General features: G+C 41.5%; 1 protein-coding gene across 1 annotated transcript in view; it reads left to right on the top strand.

Annotated features, from left to right (window-relative positions):
• The first annotated feature begins 212 nt into the window (after positions 1–212).
• Positions 213–15,080, top strand: part of LOC121863642 — a 111,036-nt gene continuing 96,168 nt past the window's right edge. Inside the window, exon 1 of the mRNA XM_042362395.1 lies at positions 213–271. The gene's annotated coding sequence lies outside the window, so the exon portion shown is untranslated. The remainder of the gene's footprint in view (positions 272–15,080) is intronic.

The following is a 15,080-nucleotide window of genomic DNA, read 5'->3' as shown; positions in this document are numbered from 1 at the left end:
TCTATTTTGCACTGAAATGTTTTGTTATAATCGTTGAAAATTATAATAATTAGTTTTCAGTTATATTTTTCTTTGTTTTTTGGGGTCCGTCTCAAAATGCGACAAATATTTTAGCCATTACATATGAACGTGTAATCATTTACTTCTTTTACTACAATATAATTCAGCTGTGAAACAACCCGCACCAGTCATCAATCAGGTGTGTAGCTTCAGCAATTACGTAGTTGTACCCGAGAGTCTGCCCGACGGACACCCACTCACACAGTTCAAGGTAAACCAAACATTTACTTCATGTTCAGTAGCTTACAATAACAAAGGACAACCTCTAGTGTCAGCAGTATTGCAAGGTAGTGTACCTACAAGTGCTGCTGCTGACAAGGCTGACTCCTGGTAGCGTACCAACAAGTGCTGCTGCTGACGAGGCTGACTCCTGGTAGCGTACTAACAAGTGCTGCTGCTGCTGCTGCTGCTGCTGTAACAGCAATAACAGCCAAGACAGTAACAGTAATAACAGCCAAGACAGTAACAGTAATAACAGCCAAGACTGTAATAACAGCCAAGACTGTAATAACAGCCAAGACTGTAATAACAGCCAAGACAGTAACAGTAGTAACAGACAAGACAGTAACAGTAATAACAGCCAAGACTGTAACAGTAATAACAGCCAAGACAGTAACAGTAATAAAAGCCAAGACAATAACAGTAATAACTACGAAGACAGTAACAGTAATAACAGCCAGGACAGAAACAGTAAGAACAGCCAAGACAGTAACAGTAATAACAACCAAGACAAGACAGTAACAATAAGAACAGCCTAGAGAGTAACAGTAATAACAGCCAAGACAGTAATAGTAATAACAGCCAGGACAGAAACAGTAAGAACAGCCAAGACTGTAACAGTAATAACAACCAAGACAAGACAGTAACAGTAAGAACAGCCAAGAGAGTAATAGTAATAACAGCCAAGACAGTAACAGTAATAATAGCTAAAACAGTAACAGTAATAACAGCCAAGACAGTAACAGTAATAACAGCCAAGACAGTAACAGTAATAACAGCCAAGACAGTAACAGTAATAATGAACTAGCCATAAAGTATATGTGACTAGACATATAGTATAATGGGTAAAAGTAGCGAAACCCCATTGTTGTTTCTTCTTTTATTGAAAAAAATATTGTTTATATAATTCCTGAGTGTAAATCAACCGTAACTTCCACTATCTATGAGTGTGAAAGGAGAGGACGGCGGATATATAAATAGACCGTTTAGTCACGTCCGTTCATTGTAAGATTATGAGTGTGACTGCTATGAGTAGTGACCCATCGAGGGAGAACGGAATAAGCACGTCGTCCTCCCTCGAGGGAAGACTGAGCCATCCACGATGGCTCTCAAATAACGTCTTCCTCTCGTCAAGGGTATCAAGCTACTGCCCACTTTGGGTGGCCAGAAAACCGGCTACTAAATGCCTTAACTCAGCATAATATGAGGCAGCCTAACCATGTTACAAACATATGTGTAAACACTAAGCTGGGGACTCTGAAACCATCAAGTACTGGGGTCCTAGACTTAAGTGTCTGACGGGCTAGTATCTCATGTAAAATGGCAAAATTGGATGATTCTGACTTTAAACACAAACATTACTGCCAATATCAACACAATATTGGAATCGTTAACTTGGTTAAGCATAATGGCAGAAATAATCTTCGCCTACTTCGTGTTTACGCCTTCTGAGCAATGTACAACTTTTGCTACTGTAATCACGCTAGATGAATGAGTGTGTGGTGCTTCAGACTCTTTCTACGAAACATTCATATTAGCGGAGAGCAATGGTACTGAGTTGTAAAGGGTTCTACACGGTATGGCTGAAAATTTACAGTCTGTGATACTTTACTGTATAACTATCATATTTTTATTTTAAGAAGATGTGTCTTTGACATCATTAAAATATGTAGTTTGAAAATTATGAACATTCTTATCCTCCCTGGGATCAAAAGAAAATGTCCACATTTTCTATGTCTAAGGTTTGAAAAATTAATTAGATACAAACCAAAGAAATATCCTTGTCCATCCATTTACAGGAAATTTATAAAAAATAGAGTTAAAATAAATATAGTATCAATAACTGAACAGGTAAGAAATAAATACTGGGAATTATATCACGTCAGTGTATATTAAAATAAGTAAGGCACTTACAACAATGACATAACCTATCCGATGTTCTATCAATGTGGAGGCATTCCGTTGGCTATGTAAATGTATGTATTTATTTAATGTATGCCTAGATTCTACCTATTCCTTGCAGGCTTGAAAACGTGAAATTGTTGCCGCAATCCCGTAGACTTGCATGTGTCACTCACAGGAGACACAGCTGACTCCAAGGTCCGGTGACTGGGTCAATGTCCACGAAAATGCTGCAATTCTTCTTCCTTGTAGAAGTAAATGTAACACATATAACAATATCTTCGATTGCTATTTCAAATTTACATTTACGTTTCATATATATATAGGTTCTTCTTCTAAACCAGTATGCCACAGTAGTGGGAAGAACATAATACCTCTACCTTTACCAACTGTGTTTATGGTGAGATGACTGTTAGTGTGATATATCAGTTACATGTGAAACTAATATATGCAACAACCTTCCTGGGTTATCACCACTTGTAACAATCACTTGAGAAGCTATTTCGTATAGAGTCCCACTGTGTATAAAATAAATGAACCACGAAAATGAAGGAGTTGGACATCTTCATAGAAAACTCGATCCACAGATGGTCTCAGGTGGGGGGTTAGTTGGGTTGGTACAGCAATCGTCCCTCCCACTCTGAGTTGGCGGCGAGCGAGGGCTGCTCCACTGCGTATGTCCGGTTGCCTAGCAGCCACCAGATGCGCTGCAGTGACGAACGCCGGGTGAATCCACTTCACGACAGGGGAGTACCTTCCACAGTATGGTCAGCTGCTGACAATGACGAATCAGGTCCTCTACTCGCTGATACGATGTCGCTGTTTCTGTGTGCCAAACCTTCTGCAGCCCTGTATATATGAAGGACTTTCTGATGCACTGGAAATATAGCAATCAACGATCACGAAGCCTCAATTGTCGTCTGGACACTTGTGAAAGGTCTTTTGTTAGTAAACCCTGAAAGTATTTGGGTATGTCTGCAACACTGCAAGCGGAGGGCACAGGATAAGAATGCCGACAAGACACTTTCCTGACCACTCTTGCTTGTTGTTAACAGGGGTATCACTAACTAGCCGTATGGTAATAAGTTAACAATAACTCAGAATTGGTTATTGGAATAATTCTGCACACCACTATGGGAGAAAGAATGAGGAACACTAAAGTACAATCGTCTCACTACGGGATATAGCAATTCACTCTGATATGTAACACGCCACTGTTTTTTGTTTTTCTTATTTCACAAAACACTGACGCCTTGGTACGTAGACTGGTATGTCATATTCGTACTCACATTAGCTGCCACCATCCAATATTCTATAGCGCTATCCGTCTGTCTGTCTGTCTGTCTGTTTGTCTGCCTGTGCAGCCGAAACGGCACAATCGTTTTTCATTAAACTTGGTAGTAAAATCGCAAAAAAATCCTAGAGTGGAACAAACCTGGCCCCATGTCGATGGTTTCTTTAGGAAGGCATTAGTTAACAATTATATTTACGATGGAAAACGATGACAAATCTACGGACATGGCGCACCTTTATTCGATGTACGCTGTCAGCCCACGATTGCAGTTATCGTACGGCTCCCTCCTCCCACCCCTTTTTTTCTTAGCCTCCTATTTTTTAATGTTGTTTGGATTAGTAAAGGACGGAAGATGAGTAAATAGAAGAATAAAGAAAGGAAAACAGAAAATAGTTAGAGATAACAGGTGGGGGGAGCTAAGTTTCATCATGCGTCTGGATGCGCAGTTTCAACGTTACCAGACGACCTTACAGCTACAGTGTATACTTATTCCTGTGGCTGACTGTACGTGGAAAAGAGATAATAACAGGAATGCATGGAGAAGATGACTACAATAGACACAGGGTGAATATAGACAGTGAAACAGACAGGAGGTTGACAAAAATATACAGATTCATACATGCACAAATAGACAATATGGCAACTAACATGACAGACAGACAGCTGACTGACTGGTTCGCATAAGTGTTCACAAACAGGCAGACACACGCCAATAATGGATAAGACAGACAGATTTGACGACACAAAGAGTATAGACGGGCTTACATTCAAACACCACACAGACGAACAGACAGTTGGGATGGCAATAGACATGACGGATAGACTTGAGACAGATTAGAAGGCATTTATAAACAAGAATAACACCAAATTGACCATAGCTGCGTCAGTGAGGGTAGGAGGTCTTACATCCACCATCTTAAATAATAAGAAGCATTGAAAACTAACACCCTCGCGTGGAAAAAACATTGATGGTCAGTCAGTCATGTGAGATGGGCCTAAAACTGACTAACGTAGATGATGACTATGATGACTTAACACAAGTGATGACTTAAGCAGATGATGACTAATATAACCAAAATCAAGGTCACTTCACTTCATAATATAATTTATCTCGGAATGATCCTCTGTGATTCGTAATAAATTTTTTTATGATTTCAACCTCTCCTTATGGCGAATATTTCTTTAATTAATTATTCTAACGTTTATTCTATTCCTTCTTATAGTATATTAGATACTGTAAGTATCATGACCACGACCATGATTATAACAACCACGACCATGATTATAACAACCACGGCCATGATTATAACAACCACGACTATGATTATAACAACCACGACCATGATTGTAACAACCACGACTATGATCATAAGCACGACAATGATTATAACAACCACGACTATGATTATAACAACCACGACGATGATTATAACACCCACGACCATGATTATAACAACAACGACCATGATTGTAACAACCACGACTATGATTATAACAACCACGACCATGATTATAGCAACCACGACCATGATTATAACAACCACGACCATGATTGTAACAACCACGACTATGATTATAACAACCACGACCATGATTATAACAACCACGACTATGATCATAATAACCACAACTATGATTATAACACCCACGACCATGATTATAACAACTACGACCATGATCATAACCACGACCATGAATATAACAACCACGACTATGATTGTAACAACCCATGATTATAACAACCACGACCATGATTATAACAACCGCGACTATGATTAAAAAAACCACGACTATTATTATAACAACCAGGACCATGATTATAACAACCACGACCATGATTGTAACAACCACGAATATGATTATAACAACCACGACCATGATTGTAACAACCACGACGATGATTATAACACCCACGACCATGATTATAACAACAACGACCATGATCATAACCACGACCATGATTATAACAACCACGACTATGATTGTAACAACCACGACCATGATTATAAAACCACGACAATGATTATAACAACCACAACTAGGATTATAACAACCACGACCATGATTATAACAACCACGACCAGGATTATAACAACCACATGATTATAACAACCATGAACCATGATAACAACCACGACCATGATTATAACAACCACGACCATATTTATAACAACCACGACGATGATTATAACATGATGACATAACCACGACAATGATTATAACAATTACGACTATGATTATAAAAACCACGACGATGATTATAACACCACGACCATGATTATAACAACAACGACCATGATCATAACCACGACCATGATTATAACAACCACGACTATGATTGTAACAACCATTATAAACAACGAATATGATTATAACCAACGACGAACGATTATAACCACGACCATGATTATAACAACCGATTATAACAACCACGACCATGATTATAACAACCACGAATATGATTATAACAACCACGACTAAGATTATAACAACCACGACTATGATTGTAACAACCACGACCATGATTATGACAACCACGACCATGATTGTAACAACCACGAATATGATTATAACAACCACGACTATGATTATAACAACCACGACCATGATTATAACAACCACGACCATGATTATAACAACCACGAATATGATTATAACAACCACGACTAAGATTATAACAACCACGACTATGATTGTAACAACCACGACCATGATTATGACAACCACGACCATGATTATAACACCCACGACCATGATTATAACAACCACGACTCTGATTATAACAACCACCACCATGATTATAACAACCACGACTATGATTATGAAACCAGGACCATGATTATAACAACCACGACTATGATTATAACAACCACAACTATGATTATAACACTAACGATCATGATTATAACAACCAAGACAATGATTATCTCATATGCTATAGGAATAGTCATGTGTCTGTGTGTGTGTCTGTTCTGGGCAGCCAAAACAGCACAATCGTTTTTCATCAAACTTGGTGGAAAAATCTCTATAAATTTGTAGAGTACAACAAACCTGGTCGCATGTCGAAGGTTTCTTTAAGGAGGCATAATTAACCATTTTATTTACGCTGTAAAACGATGTCCCTGTACACTGCCAGCCTTTCGTGCTTTGGTAAACTGTACCACCGGATTCGCCATTGGGCACGAAGTGCCCACGATCACTTGTATGAACTACCCATAAAGTATATGGGACTAGAAATATATTATATTGAGTAAAAGTAGCGAAACCCCATTGTTATTTCTTCTTTTATTGAAAAAATATTGTTTATATAATTCCTGAGTGTAAATCAACCGTAACTTCCACTATCTATGAGTGTGAAGGGAGAGGACGGCGGCTATATAAATAGACCATTTAATCACGTCCGTTCGATGTAAGATTATGAGTGTGACTGCTATGAGTAGTGTCCTATCGAGGGAGAACGGAATAGGCACGTCGTCCTCCCTCGAGGGAAGATGGAGCCATCCACGACAGCTCTCAAATAACAGTAACTGTAATAACAGCTAAGACAGTAACAGTAATAACAGTCAAGACAGTAACAGTAATCACAGTTAAGACAGTAACTGTAATAACGGCCAAGACAGTAACAGTAATAACAGTCAAGACTGTAACAGTAATAACAGCCAAGACAGTAACAGTAATAACAGCCAAGACACTAACAGTAATAATAGTCAAGACAGTAACAGTAATAACAGCCAAGACAAGACAGTGAAAACAGCCATGACTGTAACAGTAATAACAACAAAGACAGTAACAGTAATAACAGTTAAGACAGTAACAGAAATAACAGCCAAGACAGTAACAGTAATAACAGGCAAGACAGTAACAGTAATAACAGCCAAGAAAGGAACAGTAATAACAGCCAAGACAGTAATAGTAATAACAGCGAAGACTGTAACCATACTAACAGTCTAGACAGTAACAGTTAAACAGCCAAGACAGTAACAGCCATAACAGCCAAGACAGTAACAGTAATAATAGCCTAGATAGTAACAGTAATAAGAGCCAAGACAGTAACAGTAATAACAGCCATGACAGTAACAGTAATAACAGCCAAGACAGTAACAGAAATAACAGCCAAGACAGTAAGAGTAATAACAGCCAAGACAGTAACAGTAATAACAGCCATGACAGTAACAGTAATAACAGCCAAGACAGTAAGAGTAATAACAGCCAAGACAGTAAGAGTAATAACAGCCAAGACAGTAACAGAAATAACAGCCAAGACAGTAAGAGTAATAACAGCCAAGACAGTAAGAGTAAGCCAAGACAGTAACAGCCAACAAGTAACAGAAATAACAGCTAAGACAATAACAGTAATAACAGCCAAGACAGTAACAGTAATAACAACCAAGACAGTAAGAGTAATAACAGCCAAGACAGTAACAGAAATAACAGCTAAGACAATAACAGTAATAACAGCCAAGACAGTAACAGTAATAACAACCAAGACAGTAAGAGTAATAACAGCCAAGACAGTAACAGTAATAACAACCAAGACAGTAACAGTAATAACAACCAAGACAGTAACAGAATAACAACCAAGACAGTAAATGTAAAAATAACCAAGACAGTAACAGTAATAACAGCCAAGACAATAAGAGTAATAACAGCCAAAACAGTACCAGTAATAAAAATCAAGATAGTAACAGAAATATCAGCCAAGAGAGTAACAGTAACAACAGCTAAGACAGTAACAGTAATAACAGCTAAGACAGTAAGAGTAATAACAGCTAAGACAGTAACAGTAGTAACAGCCAAGACAGTAACAGTAATAACAGCCATGACAGTAACAGTAATAACAACCAAGACAGTAACAGTAATAACAGCCAAGACAGAAACAGTAATAACAGCCAAAACAGTAACAGTAGTAACAGCCAAGACAGTAACAGTAATAACAGCCATGACAGTAACAGTAATAACAACCAAGACAGTAACAGTAATAAAAGCCAAAACAGTACCAGTAATAAAAATCAAGACAGTAAGAGTAATAACAGCCATGACAGTAACAGTAATAACAACCAAGACAGTAACAGTAATAACAGCCAAGACAGTAACAGTAATAACAGCCATGACAGTAACAGTAATAACAACCAAGACAGTAACAGTAATAACAGCCAAAACAGTACCAGTAATAAATATCCAGACAGTAAGAGTTATAACAGCCAAGAGAGTAACTTTAATAACAGTCAAGACAGTAAGAGTAATAACACCCAAGACAGTAACAGTAATAACAACCAACACAGTAACAGTAATAACAGAGAAGACAAAACAATAACAGTAATAACAGCCAAGACAGTAACAGTAATAATAGCCAAGAAAGTAACAGTAATAATAGCCAAGACAGCAAAAGTAATAACAGCCAAGACAGTAACAGTAATAACAGCTAAGTCAATAACAGTAATAACAGCCAAGGGAGTAACAGTAATAACAGCTAAGACAGTAACAGTAATAACAGCCAAGACAGTAACAGAAATAACATCTAAGTCAATAATAGTAATTACAGCAAAGACAGTAACAGTAATAATAGCCAAGATAGTAGCGGTAATATCACCCAAAACAGTAACAGTAACAACAGCCAAGACAGTAACAGTAATATGAGACAAGACAACAAGAGTAATAACAGCAAAGACAGTAACAGTAATAACAGCAAAGACAATAACAGTAATAACAGCCAAGACAGTAACAGTAATAACAACCAAGACAGGAACAGTAATAACAGCCAAGACAGTTTCATTAATAACAGCCAAGACAGTAACAGTAATAACAGCCAAGACAGTAACAGTAACAACAGCAAAGATAGTAACAGTAATAATAGCCAAGATAGTAGCGGTAATATCACCCAAAACAGTTACAGTAACAACAGCCAAGACAGTAACAGTAATATGAGACAAGACAACAAGAGTAATAACAGCAAAGACAGTAACAGTAATAACAGCAAAGACAATAACAGTAATAACAGCCAAGACAGTAACAGTAATAACAACCAAGATAGGAACAGTAATAACAGCCAAGACAGTTTCATTAATAACAGCCAAGACAGTAACAGTAATAACAGCCAAGACAGGAACAGTAATAATAGCGAAGGCAAGACAGTAACAGTAATAACTTGCAAGACTGTAAAAGTAATAACAACCAAGACAGTAACAGTAATAACAGGCAAGACAGTAACAGTAATAACAGCCAAGACAGTAACAGTAATAACAGCTATGTCAGTAACAGTAACAACAGCCAAGACAGTAAGAGTAATAAAAGCTAAGACAGTAACAGTAATAACAGCCAAGACTGTAACAGTAATAACAGCCATGACAGTAACAGTAATAACAACCATGACAGTAACAGTAATGACAACCAAGACAGTACGAGTAATAACAGCCAAGATTGTAACAGTAATTACAGCCAAGACAGTAACAGTAATAACAGCCAAGACAGTAACATTAATAACAGCCAAAACAGTACCAGTAATAAAAATCAAGACAGTAACAGTAATTACAGTCAAGACAGTAACAGAAATAACAGTCAAGACAGTAGCAGTAATAACAGCCAAGACAGTAACAGTAATAACAGCCAAGATAGTAACAATAATAACACCCAAGACTGTAAAAGTAAAAACAACCAAGACAGTAACAGTAATAACAACCAACAGAGTAACAGTAATAACAGCGAAGACAAAACATTAACAGTAATAAGAGCCAAGAGAGTAACAGTAATAACAGCCAAGACAGTAACAGTAATAACAGCGAAGACAAGACAGTAACAGCAATAACAGGCAAGACAGTAACAGTAATAACAGCCAAGACAGTAACAGGAATAAAAACCAAGACAGTAAGTGTAATAACAGCCAGGACAGTAACAGCAATAACAGCCAAGACAGTAACAGTCATAACAGCCAAGAGAGTAACGTTAATAATAGGCTAGATTGTAACAGTAATAAGAGCCAAGACAGTAACAGTAATAACAACCAAGACAGTAACAGTAATAACAGCTAAAAAAGTAACAGTAATAACAACCAAGACAGTAACAGTAATAACAACCAAGACAGTAACAGAAATAACAGTCAAGACAGTAGCAGTAATAACAGCCAAGACAGTAACACAAATTTCAGCCAAGATAGTAACAGTAACAACACCCAAGACTCTAAAAGTGATAACAACCAAGACAGTAACAGTAATAACAACCAACACAGTAACAGTAATAACTGGCAAGACAGTAACAGTAATAACAGCCAAGACAGTAACAGTAATAACAACCAACACAGTAACAGTAATAACAGCGAAGACAAAACAGTAACAGTAATAACTGGCAAGACAGTAACAGTAATAACACCCTAGACTGTAAAAGTAATAACAACCAAGACAGTAACAGTAATAACAACCAACACTGTAACAGTAATAACAGCCAAGACAGTAACAGTAATAATAGCCAAGTAAGTAACAGTAATAACAGCCAAGACAGTAACAGTAATATCAGCCAAGACAGTAAGAGTAATAACAGCCAAGACAAGACAGTAACAGAAATAACAGCTAAATCAATAACAGTAATAACAGCCAAGACAGTAAGAGTAATAACAACCAAGACAGTAACAGTAATAACAGCTAAGACAGTAACAGTAATAACAACCAAGACAGTAACAGTAATAAAAACCAAGACTGTAAGAGTAATAACAGCCAAGACAGTAACAGTAATAACAGCCATGACAGTAACAGTAACAACAGCCAAGACAGTAACAGTAATAACAGCCAAGACAGTAACAGTAATAACAGCCAAGACAGTAACAGTAATAACAGCCAAGAAACTTTCAGTAATAACAGCCAAGACAGTAACAGTAATAACAACTGTTAGGTGTTCTGGGTAATAAGTTCTATATACAGGAGAGAACACAAACACCGGTTTACTGTCAACTGCTATAGACGACGTATGGCAAGTGATACATTAGCAGCTTCCATACGTCGCCGGGCACATTAATTAAGCATGTGGGATATGGTAATAACATTGCCACACGCTGCTAGCTAGGCTGAATGAATAATACATAAATGGAGCACATACATAATATACATACATAATATATAATCCAGCATACATAATATACATACACCTCCCTCCCCCCTATACGCTCATAGCAAAGTCTTGAGCGGACCTTTTCTTTTGGATCCGTTCTGAGCGTCGAGGGACTTCATCACTGGGAAGGGTATGGGACTCAACACTGGTGGCGGGGCCAGCAGAAGGCATTGTTACGGGGCGGAGAAAACGGCGGTTCCTCCACCACACACGACCACTGGGTAACCGCACCTGGTAGTCCCGTGACCTGCCGAGACCCATGACTACGCCTACTTTGTCCCAACGTAGGGAGGTCGGGTCCTGAACACGGACTTGGGTGCCGACACTCAACCTGGGGAGAGAACGGGCGTGGTCGTTGTAGCGGGCGACGACGTCCTGAACACGTTCGGCGGCTCGGCGGTCACAATCCTCTGTCTTGGCCTGCCACTCCTTGGAGAAGGATTGAGGGTGAGCAGGGACACAAGAACGAAGGGGGCGTCCATACAAAACCTGGGCAGGGGAGCGTCCGGTGTAGTTAGGTGTGTTGCGGAGTTCAAGAAGACCCCGGTCGAAGGCCTCGCAGTCAATGTTCCCAGAAGGGGCCACCTTAAGGATGAGGTGCTTCAGGGATTTGACAGCAGCCTCAGCGTGGCCGTTGGACTGCGGGTAATGGGGCGATGACAACACATGCCGGACTCCCCATCGGTCAAGGAACACAGCAAAGTCCCGGCTTGTGAACTGAGGCCCTCCGTCGGTTCGCAGGCGTACAGGAACGCCCACGTCACGGAAGTAGTGGCGGAACTTGCTGATGGTGGCGGCAGACGTCGTGTCATTACCGCCCTTGATGACAACCGGCCAACCAGAGAGACGGTCGACGATAACCAGGAAGGACTTTCCTGACACACAGAAAAAGTCGGCCGACACAGACTCAAAGGGGCGGGTGGGGTTGTCGTCACTCATGAAGGGTACCTGCTGCTGGCTGGGTTGTAATACGTGGCGGGGCTTACACACCTGGACAGCATTGGAGATGTCGGGGTCGATGCCAGGCCGGAACACAGTCTGTCTTGCACGCCGTTTGGTGGCCTCGGCTCCACAGTGACTGTCGTGGAGGCGAGCCAAGGCGTGGGGACGTGAAGCAGCAGGGACAACTACCGAAGGAGAGGTGTCACTGGCCAGAGGTAGGGGTAGGGCGGCAGCAGGGTAGTTGCTGCTCCCTTCGTGCACCCTGTTGGCGTATTTTACCTCGAGAATCGGTGTTGGGAAGTCCTGGGAGATGATGGCCAACTCTTGGCAATGTCTGTAGGACAGCAAAGGAGTCGGGACACCATTATGCACGTCAATCCAGGCCTGACACGACCTGTTGCCAAAGGTGACATGTGCATAGAGTGAACCCAGGGCTGGGGCCATCTGTGAACCATCTGCCGTGACGCAGAGGTCCTTGGGAGGCGGTCCTAGATCGCTTGGAGAGAGCCCCAAGCATTGCAAATGCTGGGGACCGATGACTGTAGCATCAGCGCCGGTGTCGGGCAACATCTGAAGACGGGATGACACACCGCCGTAGGTCACGATGACGCTGATGTACTGGGGGACTTTGGTCCTGGGATGCGAGGAGTACACCCTCCTAATATGGGTCGGGCTTTGTCCAGGGTCGTCGTGCCTCTGATTTGGCGACTGTGGGCGGCCCTCACTGGTAGAAGGGCGCCGAAGCTTCCGCCGACGCTGTCCCTTGGGTTTGTGGGTAGGGCAACACTTGTCATAGTGGCCCAGACGACCGCACACATTGCACTGTACGTACTTAGCTGGGCACCGCACTGTGAGCGACCAGTGGCCCTTACGGTCACAACTGTTGCAGGTAGACTGAGCAGCTGGACACACCTGTGTTCCGTGCTGCTTACCACAGTTGTTACAAAATGAACCGGGCGTGGACGTGGTGGGCGAAGGCGTAGGAGCAGACTTCTTGTCCTTCTTGTACCGGGACACAGCGCGTACAGCTGTAGGGGGAGCTCGGATGGCAGAGGTGGCACACCTGGCAGCCTCATAGGAGCGACATATCGTCAACACATCCTGAAGAGAAGAGGAAGAGTCGAGGGAGGTGAGGCGTTGGACAAGTTCCTCGTCCTTAACACCCATCAGGATCACCTGCTTCAACTGGGTCTCCTCGCACTGCTGGTGGTGGCCTAAACATATATCTACCTCTTCCGAGGCTCTCTTAAGACGTACATAAAAAGCGTCAAAAGACTCACCCTCCATCTGTCTGCAGCTAAACAATTCCCTCCTGCGCAGAGCTTCATTCTGCTGTCCTTTGATGTGCCGTTGTAGAACGTCCAGTACCTCCTCTACAGACAGCGAAGAGGTTGGGGGTACCTGCAACGTATGTTCCAAGACACGCTGAATTTCCAAGGACAGGCACATACGCAGCTGGATGAGTTGTTTAGGCTGTGACAAACTCTGGAGATCCACCATTGTAGAATAATCAGCCCACCGTCGCCGCCATTCACGAAAAGTCTGGAAATTCACATCAGGCTTCAAGATGGGCGGTGTTTGAGCTGCTGCTTTAGGTGGGGCTGGGGGGCGTGAAGGAAGCATGGATGAGGTATCTGAACCAGTCAGTACCGAGGCAGTGTTAGAGCCAGGGGCTTGGTTAACAGTGAGGCGAGATATCAAGGCTTCAAACCGTGCACTGTCTTCCACTCTCCGTTGGTGGTCTCGTTCTGCCTCTGCTTGCCTTCTGTGCTCATCCGCCAAACGTCTGTGAGCTTCATCCTCGCGTCTCTCATCTCTCATAAACTTCATTAAGGCAATTATCTCTGGAGATAACGCTGAATATTGAGGTGAAGGGCTGCGCGATGTTGTGGGGGCTGGAGCGTCGTGGCCGGCCTGGTCATCCATCTCTGGGGGACTATCATCCGCTTGACTCATCCAGGCGCTGGGTCCACGGCTACGTAAGGCATGAGACATAACTACTTCATCTGTGTACTGTGTCTTAAATCAGTGTTGACCGGTCAGCCCGTCGTATCAACAAGATTTCAGACAAAAAATTAATTAAATACACAGATAAGTAGGTTATATATATAAAATATATATAAGGCAATCGCCGCGGTCAGTGTGTTAGTACATGTATGTGTGTGTGCGCGCCTTGGGCAGCGTCTCGCTGGGAGGGAGAGGAGGGAGAAGCACGGCGACTCGCGGTCAGTCCAGTTACCCTCAGGACGCGGTCAGAGAAGGGTGCACTGAACTCTACTCCTCACAAATGCCCAGAACATGCCGTATACCTTGGAAATCCTTTAAAACAAGGTCACACATGAATGGCACGAAACACACAATGCACTAAACACTTCACAGAAAATCACTGTCACTGATACTGCTCAAAGTTGCTAAATTCTTCGAGGAGGGATGACGCGGTGGTTGACACAAGGCGGGAGTCCATAAGCCGGCTTTCCACAAAGTTCGCACTATTACTCGTAATCATCCAGTAAAACTACGCACTGCGCCATGTTAGGTGTTCTGGGTAATAAGTTCTATATACAGGAGA

Source organism: Homarus americanus, unplaced genomic scaffold (assembly GCF_018991925.1).
Source record: "Homarus americanus isolate GMGI-L3 unplaced genomic scaffold, GMGI_Hamer_2.0 scaffold41366, whole genome shotgun sequence".
Lineage (NCBI taxonomy): Eukaryota > Metazoa > Arthropoda > Malacostraca > Decapoda > Nephropidae > Homarus > Homarus americanus.
This window is presented reverse-complemented; position numbering and strand designations above follow the sequence as displayed.